The 14,615-nt window shown below is 48.6% G+C and overlaps 1 pseudogene; it reads right to left on the minus strand.

Annotated features, from left to right (window-relative positions):
• Window positions 1-246: 246 nt before the first annotated feature.
• On the minus strand, window positions 247-1,329 carry LOC119405742 (uncharacterized; annotated as a pseudogene).
• Window positions 1,330-14,615: the final 13,286 nt, after the last annotated feature.

Genomic DNA, 14,615 nt, shown 5'->3' on the forward strand with positions numbered 1-14,615 from the left:
TTACAGTTACTGTGAAAAAGTAACGTGGTTACTTTTCCGTTACCGTATCAAATAAGTAATTGATTACAAACCGAGTTATATCATTTATTTAACAAAAACTTACGAAGGCGTGCGGGTAGCCAAAATTGCACGTGGTAAAACACCAGGCGAAGGAAACCTAAAAGGGGGTCGAACAGAAGCAATCGTGTGTACGCCTCATTCTGTCACATTAATATTTTTGTTCATGACCGTTGGTGAAAAGGAAATTTATTTGCAAAACTCATTGCTATTTAGAATGAGTTGTTTTTCGAAGTTTGCACCAGAGAGCTTCCCCCTCTTGATGGAGAAAATGTGGCCTGCGGACGGCGCGCTGGACGGAATCCCCGTATTTCGGTGGATAAAAATCTTCTTTATCTTGGGGAACTTCGCCAGCTCGCTGATATCTGTTCCAGGATGGCTGACCCACTGTTGCACCTCGGAGCATGAGGTAGAAGTTGGAGGCAACTGAAAGAATAGTTCGGCTTCCGTCACTGGTTGCAGCATTTTCATTACAAAATGTATCCAGTGCATGTGACTCTTCCTCAAGAGGTGGTAATGTCGCAGCTTTCAGCTCTTCCGTCATCCAGGAGAGCTTGAACTTGGGATGGACGGCCGCTGTCAGTGCCAGATCGGCATCCTCCAGAGCTTGGGGAAGCCTGTGTTGAGAAAGGTTACAGGAACAATGTGTGGCCCTGCTGAAAACATTTTACTGCAGAGTACGAGTTGCACATAAAAACAGACAATCCGTGGTACGTACGCATACAACGAGGACATAGGCACAAGTAGGTTTTGCTCACCTCTTCGTGACTGCCTCCTGAAGGCTGCTAGCAAGGGGTGTGCAGTACTGCAGCGGCGGGAGGGATCGCTGGTACCGCAGCAGAGAGTCAAGTGTTGGCGGCAGGACGCCCATGTACATACATATATTGCTCGCCTTGTAAGATATATAGCGCCTTTTGCCACGGCATACATCGCCTGAAAAAATAAGAGATACAATCAACGCACAGCGTGATGTCAAACACATTATCGAAACATACCTTGCAGTATACGTCAACGAACAGAGATTCCTCGTGTTGCAATAGTGGCAACGAAATTGCGTCGAACGTTGCGTCCTTTCGTAACTTCGTTTATGAACTTCACGGCGTCGAACAACGAAATCTACCGTGTTGCGTTTGGCACATAGAGCTGCCTTCCCAAGGCAGTTTTTATGGCTTCGGCTGCCTGCACAGACTGGGCCTGCTTTCTCCAAAGAGTCTTTGGTTTTACTGAAAACAGTCCTCGCCATTTCGCTGTAGGCAATGTCGTTGCCGGCATTTTCGGCATCGACCGAGGCGACGAGGTTCAATGTGTGCGCGGCACCCCTTCTGTGCCGTGGCAACTGGACCTCCTGAGACGAATCATTGTTGGATCCACTGTCGAGCACGTCAGTGATGCTATTTGCCACGAAATCTTGATCATAACCAACTGTTTCTCTAAGGACCCTGCGTACCGAAAAGTGTAAATTCCCAACAAGTTAGGGCGGAAACGAGCTGGTGGCGGTTGAGCCTTTTTACACAGCATCAATATAATCTGATGGGCTAGTCGCAATTCGTCTGTCTATCCAAGTTCACAATTCCGCCTGTCTATGCGACTTTGTGACAGAGCCTTGGGTCGACTCGTTGCTGCAAGACAGGACTCCAGTGTCTGCGTCGAACTACCGCCCGCGTGCCTTTTCTCTCCCACGGTGGGACCATGCTCGGCTTTCCTCTTCTTGGACTCGACCTCCTGCAGGGCGACCGGGTGTTTTTTCTGCGCACAACGAAAGTTTAATTACAGTAATTTCAACTTGATCGGCATAATTCGTTATATACAATGAAACAGGCGTACAAAAGTGGAATCCCGACATTTATATAAAGGTGAAACTTACCTCTTCCGCAGGATTGAGGAGGACGTATTGCTAGTAGAGTACTCTTTTTTGCAAATGCTGCACAACACCGTAATGTTTGCTGGTGTCGTCTTCAACACCGAAAATATTCACGGTAGCGGCTGCTCTGTGTCGACAGGCATGGCTGTCGAACAGAAAGAGGACCAATGCGGAGGGTAAACTAGGCGACACAGACGAAACAATCTTTCAACTTCAACTAAAGGCTCGTTCACACCGAACGCCAAGCGGGGATTTCAACGCGGCGAGGCGACGAGCGCGCAGGTTCGCGAAACCCAAAGACCGTACACCTGCGGTCGATCAGTGCGGGATCATCTACGATGCGGGGAACGCGAAGCGACTTAATTACATTGGCGATACGGGTGGGAAAGGATCAGGAAAAGAAGCGTTGCTAAAGTCACCCATGCAGCGCGTTCTTAGACGGAGCTTGGTGAACACTGCCGGACAGGGCATAGCTTTGATGACGTAAACAATGCAACGACGCTGACTCGTGAACGAAAGGGGAGGGGGGATTCTGGAATCGTGGTTCATTCCCCACAATGCATCGGCTTGCAACAATAACCGCGACCCCCTACCAAACGTTTGCAAGGACATGTGTGAAACATGTCCTTGCATGTCCTTGCATCACATGTCCTTGCATCACACATGTCCTTGTGGACATGCGTGATGTGTGTGAAACGTTTGGAAGGACATGTGTGACTAGTGGACTGATCGACCTCCGCTTTTCTTTATTTGTCACCAGTGTATACTGAGGATGCCACCTGCAGAGGAAGGCGAGACGTCTCTCATTTTGTTAGTAATTTTTGTGTGAAGTCGGAGTAGACCTTTGACAGTCAGTTACAAAGAGGTTTTAGAAAATTCCTTTGCTAGTTCACGGCAGTTCTGGCTTTCAGCCCTTTCACGCTGCTGAAGCTTCTATCCACCTGTCAAACACGATGAGCTCGGAACCTCGGACGAAGGAATGCTCCACCGGCACACCAAGAACAGAGCTAGAAGCTGAAGTGACAAAAAGGATATATCCCCCCCCCCCACTTTCCCGAAAAAAGGGGGACGTGAAGTCAGGAAGCTGTTCAGCTTCAACATGATTGATTTACGGCATCTAGTGTAGAAGTAAACTTCGAACTTGGTCTTCTGCTGCGAAGACGTAAAACTACGAGGGGAGCACTTTTGTGGAAAGTTGATGGGTGGAGAGGATATGGTAAAGGAGATAAGACGGCGGCGCGTTCGCTCATTGCGCGTTCGCTCATAAATAAGACGGCGCGTTCGATCATTGCTAGTGACGTGTCTCTATGGGAAACACCGGTGCTTCGCACCTCCCCAGGTTTAACGTTAGTGGAGCTGTCTTGTATAGTATAGTATAGTATAGTATAGTATAGCATAGTATAGTAGAGTATGGTATAGTATAGTATAGTATAGTATAGCCAGGGGTGGGAAAGGAAAGTGAGGGTGAGGAGGAGGGAAAAAAGGAGGGCAACGCCACCAGCTCCGCCGCTTCTTTAGTCTTCTCGCTACTAATGCGTAGCTGTCGCAATTTTTTCATATAAAATTAAATTGACTATCGATATCGTCATAAAACCTACATAATAAGCTACATCAGGGGTGTAACCAGAATTTTTTTTATGTATGTTCATGTGCGTGTTTGTACGTATGCGTGTATATATACACATGCAAAACTGAAAAAATAAATTTGGAGGGGGGGTGACTTTCCCCAGCCCTCTCCCGCTCGCTACGCCAGTGGGGTACATTTTTATCATGCAAAATCTGAAAATAGTTAAGCGAAATCTAGATGAATTCTAGGCGCATTGAACTAGTGAAACCTGCGTAGTTTTGCTTTTGCTGAACGATCCACCTTGCCATGTGACATCGTTTCAACCCCTCCCCCCTCCCCACACACGCACAGACACGCAGAAATGACGCCAGAGCAGCGCACATGTACATCAGGTAAATAAAGAAATAAATAAAAAATTGGAGGCGACCCTAATCCTTAAGTTGGGTGTCTAATAGTGGCACTCGCACCTCGATCGGGGTTCGTGTACCTTGGTGTATTTCTCGGGAAAAAGAAAAGTCACAGTTTCGCCGCAACGGCGAAGCAATGAATGCGATAGCAACAAATTGGAATGTAACGGGAAGAGCGGAAAGCAGCTCGAAATTGTGAGCGCATCGCTCGAGCCCAAAGGATGCACGAAAAGAACGCACGCAGGACGAGCGCGAACTATCATGCGTCACAGCTAGATACTTGAAGAACACTGCTGGAACATAAAGCAGGACGCACGAAACGAACGAACAGGTACACACAGGACGAGCGCGAGCTAAATGTCGCAGTTGTTACTTATTTATGTTTGAACAGCGCACTCCTTTCGCAAACGCGGCCGCTGCAGCGAGCGAAGTGACCTTCGTACGCTCTGTACTTCAGCGCGCACATCGCGGGGAAAGCACGAGACATACAACCCCTCGTTTTACCCCCCGCCCGCCCCCCTTTCTTTCCATGAGATAAGCGCACGAAGGCGACCACGCCCTGTAGTTCAAAGAGCATCGGCGTTCGCAGGAGCGGGACGACGACCTTTAAAGCCCAGCGCCCAGCGCGCACATCGCGCCATCTCGCTGGTGGGTAAGAAAGCACGCTGAAGTAAATGGTGTATATAAAGAGCAGACAGCGGAAGGGCAAGGTTCTCCCTGCGCAAATATTAGAAGAAGCGAGCGAGCTGGCCGACGACTTTTGAATGCGCCCGTTGCGCTCCTCGCGCCATCTCGCTTGTAATGAAGAAACGCTTATAAGCGCCCGCCGTCTCTGAGTCCGTCCAGCGGTAAAGGGCGTGTATATAACGCTCGCCGTTAGGTACCTGGAGGATCTGCGTTTCGTAGCGTAGTGGTTAGCGCCACGCGCTGCTGAGCGAGAGGTCCCTGGTTCGATTCCGCGCTTCGAACGCATTTATTCTGAATTATTTTTCTTTGGGGCTATTATATATATATATATATATATATATATATATATATATATATATATATATATATATATATATATATATACCTATATATATACAGTGCATGACGGCGGCGACGGGGACGGACAAAAACCAACCGAGACTGTCCATATAATTGCTATCGCAATAAAACAGTTGTAGCCTTGAAGAAGACAAGTGCGCTTTTCGAAACGTCGGCCCCAACACACTCCCCCTGTTTACGATTTTTTCATCGCAAGCTTCCGTCTTCCCCTGAATCCTGCCTTTTTTATTTCGGTTAACCTTGCGTTTTTCCTCGCACTGCGGAAGCGGATCTCAGAGGCCACGTTGAAAGAAGGGCGTGGTTGAGATCTGTTTCGCTAGGTGCCACAACGATACCAGCTGCTCTAAAGTACTGTAACGGTAAAATTACCGCGTTCGTTTTGGCTTCGCTACCGCGCGCTCCCCGCTCCGCCCCCATCACTCGCGATTCGTTTTCCGTGGTCACGAGGTCATTTCGCACAATAAATGGTTGTGCTCACTCGCCTCGCTTGTTTCTCCCGGCCGCCAACGCACGCTGCTTTGGCGGCCGATTGTTTTGTAGCGTTAGTTACACTTGCCTAGCCGGAGCCGATTTCGCGTGGATCCTCATGAGCTGTGCTGCGCATGCGCAAGGTTCAGTGATGTCACACAGCTGGCTCACCGCTCTCCGCGCTCTCCGCCACCGCCGCGCGCGACTCGCCGCTGCTGGTCTGCGCATTTGAGAGTAGTGACGTAGCCATGGTAGACACACTGGCGCCAGCGCGCGCGCAGCTATTCGCCTTCGCTGTGCAGTCGCCGTCTGACACAGCGCTGGAGCCGCGTGATAGCGCCTCTGACTGGCGTTTGCAGGTGGGTAACGCCATGGAGAAGGGAGCGCAAATGCTGCTCAACGGCGCAGAAGAGCCGAGAAGCTTATCTCATCGGATCCCGAAGTAGTTGCCTGGCAATGAGCGGTTCAGCGTACGAAGAATGAACAGAAGGAGGCTAATAATCCTAGACAATCTGGAAAGCTAAAAATAGTCAGCTGAACCTTTGCTAACGCTACGTATATCCTGGCAAAGCTGAGCTAAGCCACTGCAAATTTTTTATAGCTTGAGAAAAGCGTACACGAACTCCACGGTATCGTTCTGTTCTGACGCTTGGTCGTTAACATTCCTATCAAGACATCAAGGAATTGCTGGGTGCTGCGCTCTCGGATGCAGCAACCGTCGAAAAGCGGGCAAAATGCTGTTTGCTTTTCTGAGCGGGAAAAAATACACCAAGCGACGGGCTGTGTGGCCGTAAAGGATACGGCGGGGAATATTTTGTTCCCACGAATGATAACCGCCTTTGTTGAGGTAAACGTTTCGTTCACTATTCCCAAATGTTATTTCGGAGAATGTTTACGTCGCCCCTATACTAGTGCAGCGTGATTCGCGTGGTTGCCGGAGAAGGTTCATGCACAATAACATTGCCCGACAGCTCTTATTATGCTTGGCATAAGATTGACGCCTTTGGACTTACAGATAACCATCAGCGCGCCATAGAAACTGACTGCTACATTTCCACTGCCATCGCTTTCCATTGAGCTCAATTTTTATGGTTGATTTTTTGACGTGCATGTTGTTGTTGCTCGTATTGATACTTTTGTCTAAACGATATTTGTGCAAGAACACGGGGACAAAGAGGAGAAACACAAGGACGAGCGCAGTCTAACAATTTGTTTGTTTTTTCCCGAAAACATTCACTTAAAAACCCACCGATCCGCGCGATGTATAGTCGGATACAACTTAAGAAGGCAGGAGAGGCCCCGCCCAGACGACCGAAGCGCGACAGCCGATCGCCTCCGCGACTACAGAAATAGTCCCGCTCATGCACGCGCCGATGTTCTCCGAAGGCGGAGCCACCGGCCGTCCCGCTCATGACGTCAGTCCCGAGTGCGTGCCCATTGAGCGTGCAGGCTTGTGTTCATCCGCTTTTGAGGAGGAAATGCCGCTGACTTCTAAAGTTTTATCCGACTGTAGTCAAAATAACTCATCAAAAGCGCACATAGCACAGCTCGTGATTACATGCCTTAACGTAATAATCAAAGGAGCGAAATTTTTTTCCCAAGCAATGCAACAGATGCTCCTCTTTTGGCCGTGTTCTTTCACAAATATCGTTACCATGGACATTTTCCAACTAGGCCGGCTCCCAGTGTCGCATACTTTTGCAACGCAACATGCACCGAGCTCCGAATTCTCTGTGAATTTTCTGTGAACGTCTTTTTTTCTTCTATGTAACGAGATATGTGTGATATACCTATTATTAAAGCTCGTGAAAGCGAACTGCTACGCCATGTCTTGAATGACAAGAGTTCTCTGTTCTCTGTACTTTTCCCGTTCCAGTGACTTTATGTACAACAGCGTCACAGCGCCAGTTCTCCCTTTATGGAAAACTCTTACGGTTTTGTATTGTTGCTCCCAGATGGCGCGACAATCTCCAGGCCCCCCGCAGAATCTGGGCAAGGTGGTGAAAGGATGTGTGTTTCGAGGGCTCCGGAGCGACAGCGGCAGATAAGTATTTCTGCATGCTTTGAGCTTGCCTACCTCAGTAGCTTTATCAGCGGATAAGCCATTAGCGTAAAGCTTAATTGAGATAGTTGGGCTTATTACTTTGTACTGTTTTGTCGGGTCAGTCGCTTGTTTTTTTTAAACAGCGAAGATGCTTTAGCTTGGCGCGAAATATCTGTCGTGACTCAAGAACTATCATCATCATGAACGGGTACGTGCCACAGAATTTGGGCAGATACCACTGCTCACCGCTACGACGTGGCCTGTAATCCTGAGAACGAGTACAGAGAGAGTGAGAGAGAAAGAAAGAGAGAAACAAACAGACTGAAAGGGCCGTAGCTTCGCAGCCATTTGTTGATGGGCTAACGGTTGCCTTCTTCATTTTTAGTTGATCAGAGGTGAGTAGTGGGATTTGCCCAATTTCTGTGGCACATACCCGTTTATGATTATGATAGTTTTTTTATTCGTCGGACAAGGAGCGATTTGCTAAACAGCTTCTATGTTAAAAGAATTGTTTACAAGGCGGGATTCGAACCCGCGTACCCTCGATCTGAAGGCAAGCGTCTTAATCACTCGGCTATCCAGGTACGCTAGCAGAGCATAGCATAGCCTTTATAGTACACTATAGCTAAGATGGTGGGAAAGGGAAGTGAACGTGAGGAGGAGAGATGTGATGATGTCGAGGAGGGAAAGGATGGGAGACAGCAAACAGCAATTTGTGCGTATATGGCATCCAATGAAACATTCCAGGTCCTTCAGTCTGCCAATAAGTGTGCCAATACGAATTCAAGATTTTATGGAACTGAGTCCGTACTGATCGAATTGATATTTTTGCGTAACGCACGAAGCCCGATGTTTCTCCCGATGCAGCTGCTGCGTCGGCCAGCCCACTCCATAAAATTCCCGTATGTCCGGGTACATGAAACGGCTTTAACGCGTTGAAGAGCTCGTTTCGCAGAAATTATGGTGTTGTTGTCGGCGCCGGCGACGACGTCGTTGTCTGTGAGCGAAAACTCGAGGTAGGTGCAAATTAAGAAATAATAAAAATCTTTGAATCGAGTGGGGCCGGATATTCGAACCTATATGATCCCTCGCTCCATGGCGCAGTGCGTTTAGCAGCTTAGCCACCACGCATTCATCCTCTAGCATACTAACGGCGAGCTATTTATATGCACCATATACCGTTAGTAGTACGCACATCTTGGAGTTTCTTCAGCTGCTTGACTGTCACCCACGAGATGGCGCAAAGGGCCTAAGGGCGCGCTTTTAAACGGCATCGCCCCGCCGTGTGGCTGTGTTTCGTCGCGCTGCGTGCATCGATATAGAAGCCGGAGGGCGTTCGCTCTTTGGCTTTCCTAGCGGCACGGCTTAAGTGTCCGCCTTAAACCGAAGGTAGGCTAGCGATTGGGAAGGCGATACGAACACGGCCCAATTACGCTATCGCGTTCTACTCTTGAAAGCGCAGCTCAAGCGCCCATCAAGTTTTTTGTCATTTTGCCTGTCGAAATAATATGGATAACCCTCTATTGCATGAATTATGAAAAATTCATTTGCAAAATATTTTTCTCTAATTATTTTCTCGATCTGGAACTGGATCAACAAGTCTGTGCAGGGGGGGGGCATAAACAGCTATCAGTATTAATGTCTGGTCTCGGCCTTCGCACTTTACCGCCGCTAATAAATCTGTTACGTGTAATGGGAATGAGTCAAAGCTGGTGTTGTGTACAAGGAGCATGACGCGCGGGTTTTTTGTTGTGTGGAACTTTGTTATCGTGTGTGGTATGCTTTGAACAGTTCCCGCACGGATATGCGGGTCTATCACGAAAGAAAAATTGAAGTGGTGTTCAGTCATCTATTCTATCAATAATTTCGTAGCATCGCGCGTACGATCCAAATTAGCCTGTAAGAATTTTAAGCTATCGCTGTGAGTCATTAGTGTTTGTAATAGATTCAAACGAGAAACGCGACGTTTTCCTTAAAAGGAAAGTGCTAAGGCGTTTATGGAGCCTTTATTCATGCACTCGAATGTGACCCGCACAACCGGCAGATATGTCGAGGAAATGATGAACGTGTAATTGTGTGGAATGTCTACTCGCAAGCGTGCCAGCTATGAAATACTGTGAACTCATCGTTTCCACACAACGAACCGACGTGAAAATTCCATACATAACAGATCTCGAAATAGTGTGATATTTTGGGTGTGAGCTGCTGGTACGCGGGGAGGTTATGTTTGTCCATAGGTTAAAATGTTTGAAGAGGTTGGCGCAGTGAACAATGAATGGAAATTATAGGAGCTTATGAAGGCAGGGCGTGAAAGTACTTTTGAGCTCCTGCTATATCTAATAAGTAAGCAAAGCAGGGAGTGCAGCGGCTTCTGTGGGGTCCAACGGGATGAGTCTATCTGTCTCTGTGTGTGTGTCTGTTGGTCTGTGTCTGTCTCTGTTTGTCTGTCTCTGTCTGTGTTTGTCTCTCTGTCTCTGTGTGTTCGTCTGTGTTCGTGTTGTCTGTGTTCCTCTGTCTGTCTATGGTCTTTTCGTGTGTCTGTGCCTGTATGTGTGCGTGTGTCTGTGTGTGTGTCATTGTGTGCATGTGTCTATGTGCGTATGTGTCTGTTGGTCTGTGTCTGTCTCTATCTGTGTGTCTGTCTCTGTCTGTGTTTGTCTCTGTCTCTGTGTGTTCGTCTGTGTTCGTGTGTCTCTGTCTGTCCATGGTCTTTTCGTGTGTCTGTCTGTGTGCCCGTATGTGTGCGTGTGTCTGTGTGTGTCTGTCATTGTGTGCGTGTGTGTCTGTTGGTCTGTCTGTCTCTATCTGTGTGTCTGTCTCTGTCTGTGTTTGTCTCTGTCTCTGTGTCTTCGTCTGTGTTCGTGTGTGTCTGTCCATGGTCTTTTCGTGTGTCTGTCTGTGTGCGTGTGTCTGTGTGTGTCTGTCATCGTGTGCGTGTGTGTCTGGTCTGTGTCTGTCTCTATCTGTGTGTCTGTCTCTGTCTGTGTTTGTGTGTTTGTCTGCGTTCGTGTGTGTCTGTGTCTCTGTCTGTCCATGGTCTTTTCGTGTGTCTGTCTGTGTGCCTGTATGTGTGCGTGTGTCTGTGAGTGTATGTCATTGTGTGCGTGTGTGTCTGTTGGTCTGTGTCTCTCTATCTGTGTGTCTGTCTCTTTGTCTGTGTTTGTCTCTGTCTCTGTGTGTTCGTCTGTGTTCGTGTGTGTCTGTATGTCTCTGTCCATGGTCTTTTCGTGTGTCTGTCTGTGTGGCCGTATGTGTGCGTGTGTCTGTGTCTCATTTTGTGCGTGTGCGTCTGTTGGTCTGTGTCTGTCTCTATCTGTGTGTCTGTCTCTTTGTCTGTGTTTGTCTCTGTCTGTGTGTTCGTCTGTGTGTTCGTCTGTTTGTGTGTGTCTGTCTGTCCATGGTCTTTTCGTGTGTGTGTGCCTGTATGTGTGCGTGTGTCTGTGTGTGTCTGTCATTGTGTGCGTGTGTCTGTTGGTCTGTGTCTGTCTCTGTGTGTGTCTGTCTCCTTGTCTGTGTTTGTCTCTTTGTCTCTGTGTGTTCGTGTGTGTTCATGTGTGTCTGTGTGTCTGTCTGTCCATGGTCTTTTCGTGTGTCTGTCTGTCTGTGCCTGTATGTGTGCGTGTGTCTGTATGTCTGTCATCGCGTGTGTGTGCGTGTGTCTGTTGGTCTGTGTCTCTCTATCTGTGTGTCTGTTTGTCTCTCTGTCTCTGTGTGTTCGTCTGTGTTCGTGTGTCTGTCTGTCCATGGTCTTTTCGTGTGTCTTTCTGTCTGTGTGCCTGTATGTGTGCGTATGTGTGTCTGTATGTCTGTTGGTCCGTGTCTGTCTCTATCTGTGTGTCTGTCTCTTTGTCTGTTTGTCTCTGTCTCTGTGTGTTCGTGTGTGTTCGTTTGTGTCTTTGTGTCTCTGTCGGTCCATGGTCTTTTCGTGTGTTATCTGTCTGTGTGCCTGTATGTGTGCGTGTGTCTGTGTGTGTCTGTCATTGTGTGCGTGTGTCTTTGTGCGTGTGTGTCTGTTGGTCTGTCTGTCTGTGTGTCTGTCTCTTTGTGTTTGTCTCTCTGTCTCTGTGTGTTAGTGTGTCTTCGTGTGTGTCTCTGTCTTTCCATGGTCTTTGCGTGTGTCTATCTGTCTGTGTGCCTGTATGTGTGCCTGTATGTGTGCGTGTGTCTGCGTGTGTGTGTGTTGGTCTGTGTTTGGGTACGTCTGTGTGAGCGTGTCTGTGTATGTGTGTCTGTTGGTCTGTGTCTGTCTCTATCTGTGTGTCTTTGTGTTTGTCTCTCTATCTCTTTGTGTTCGTCTGTGTCTGTCTGTCTATGGTCTTTTTGTATGTCTGTCTGTGTGCGTGTGTTTGTGTGTGTGTGTGTGTTGGTCTGTGTCTGTGTGTGTGTGTCTTTGTATGCGCGTGTCTGTGTCTTTCTGTCTGTAAGTGTGTGTCTCTGTGTCTGTCTGTGTGTCTGTGTCTGTGTATGTATGTATGTGTTTGTGTGTGTGTGGCTGTGTGTCTGTCTCCTCTGTCCTAAGCCGCCATTATTGTCACAAACCTGCATGGCTGTAACCTTGCATGTTAAACAATGATGGGTCAAGTCCGACGAAGTAAAGTTATGGGATAGACTTGGCGCCCCCTTCTCTATAAGTAAGAGCAGGTGCACCGCCCTCCCGCCCGTTTGCGCATGCCTCTGGCTGTGACGGCAAGAGCCACCGATATCGTGTACGAAAGAACGCCGTCTGGAACGAGGCCATACTGTCTTGTTTCTTCTCACAACCAGCGGAAAAACGTATGTTACACAACTGAGACGGCTGTCACCGGATCAAAAAGCACTGTCATTGGTGTGGCGATATTCGAACAAATCCAAGGCCTGTGGCCAGCACTGAAACACAATTTTAACTCCAAACCATCTAAGGAAATCCATGCGACGAAGGCAACCAGTCCCGCTCTTACCGTTGGCTGTGCTGGAGCTACTGGATGCTCCCTTCCACAGCAACCATGAAATTTAAGATCAGAGACGTTTTATGCGAAAACAACCGCAAGTACAATCGCCTACTTGAGCGTGTAGACCTAGCACCGAGTGTTATCTCGTTCCGCATGCATTACAAGCCGCGAATTTGAAACGAATCCCCCCAAACTCTTGCTTACTTGCTCACAAAGTCATCGCAAGTTACCTTTCGCGTTAGAGTGTTACTGCCCCCCCCCCTTGTATGTCATTTGTGTGTATATGTGGTCATTGTGTATACCATGATCATCACTCGACGCCTGTAGTAGCAAGCGAGGCGATGAACCACGCTAACGTCTTCTTGGTCATCATCAAAAAATTGCCAATACCAAAGCGGAGCGAGAATTCAGAATCGAGCCTAGGGGCTAACTAAGGGATAACCGTGCGAAGCATCGGGGTAACCGTTGCGAAAAACTTGGAGGACGCTTGAGCTTCGCTTTCAAGTGTGGAACGCGATCGCCTAATCGGAGCATCTTCGTATCGCCTTCCCAAGCGCTAGCCTCACTTTGCTCCTCCGAGGCGACCTAAACCGCGCAAAAACGAAAGCCAAAGTGCGGACGTCCTTCGGATCCTATATCCATGCATGCGGTGCGACGAAACACGGCCACACGGCGGGGCGATGCGGTTTAAAAGTGCGCCCGTGGGCCCTTCACAACATCACGCGGGTGACAGTCAAGCCGCTGAAGAACCACTGAGATATGCGTACAACCAGCGGTAAATGGTGTATGTAAATAGCTTGTCGTTAGTATAATAGTAGATGTATGCCTGGTGGCTGACAGCATGGCGCCGCGGAGCAAGAGGTCGCATGCTTGAATCCCCGGTCCCACTCGAACCAAATATTTTTATTTCTTTATTTGCATCTAACTCGGAATTTTCGCTCGAAACCAAAGACGCCGACGGACACCGGAATTTCTGCGAAACGGGCTCTTTACCGATATCGCGTTAAAAGTAGATAAAAATTTCCCAGACTATTTTTCCAAGAAACAAAAGGGCAACGAATGCAGCCTGCCTGGAAACTTTGGTCGTTATCCCCCTACCGTGTCAGGGCACCGGGGCATCAGTCGGCCGCAGTCAAGCCATTTTAGGTGGACGTGTTTTGCTTAGCTCTGTTTTAGATGCGAAGCAGCTTTTGCTCGGGGCTGTGTCCGTCGTTGGTGGTGGCGTCTGCGCCCACTGGGCATGCTCCTGCTCTCTTTACCACTGTCCTCCTTTACGCAGGTGTTCGGTCAACTTCTCTCCTCTTCTGCCCCGCGCTGCAGCCGCGGCGCAGCCCCTCCTCCCACGTGATGCAGCCGCGCCGCAGCCAAATGCAGCCTGTAACCCACTCTCTCCTCTCCTTCCCCCATTTCATGTGTATATAAGCGCGTGCGCTCGGTCGGCTTCCCTCATTCTCGCTTCGCTCCCGTTCAGATGAGTTGTAACGTCAACGTCGGCGCCACTCGTTCACTCGGCGCTAACGGAAAGCAACGCACAAGCACAGCGTAATGATAACACAAACACCAAATACAAACTTCATAAACTAACGGAAACGCCGAGTGAACGTAACGGAAACTTGGTGTGCGGCCCCAATGCTGCCTCGCATCACCTCATGGTTCCCTTGAGTGGGAGATGGTGTAATTTTTGTTTATCGGGACCCCTGATACCGTGCCTGAGCGTGTCATACGGAGAGAGCCGTTTGTCAAACGTAAAGCGCGTATAACGCAGTGTCCTAATGAGGCGACGCGCTTGTTACTGTGACCGAGATAAGTTCGATTACGTCAGTATGTAGCGGTAAAAGCTTCGCTTCCCGCCTTTTTTGTTATAGCCGGTGTACGAGTATTATTGGAAGCATCACATATTACTTCATCTCTGTGAATGTCTATTTCGCGTCACCGTGCCTATGTTTTGTGCTCCGCTTGACGACAATGAGTGTAAAACCTCGTTGTGCTGCGCGACAAGACGAAGGTGATTGAACTGTGTGTTTTTTTTTCTTTCTAGGTTTTGCGGTCGAAGCGTCAAGGGGACGTTCGTCTGTCTGCTTGGGCGATGACACCGCCATCTTCCTGTGGGTAAGTGGTGCTTCGAGCTTTTGAACAATCTAATCATACGCTAGAATCCTTGGTTTTGCAATTCGTGTTTCGTTTCCATGTAACAGCGCTTTGCGCTCCACACGGAATTGTTTTCGTCTCCGTGATT

Source organism: Rhipicephalus sanguineus, chromosome 9 (assembly GCF_013339695.2).
Source record: "Rhipicephalus sanguineus isolate Rsan-2018 chromosome 9, BIME_Rsan_1.4, whole genome shotgun sequence".
NCBI lineage: Eukaryota > Metazoa > Arthropoda > Arachnida > Ixodida > Ixodidae > Rhipicephalus > Rhipicephalus sanguineus.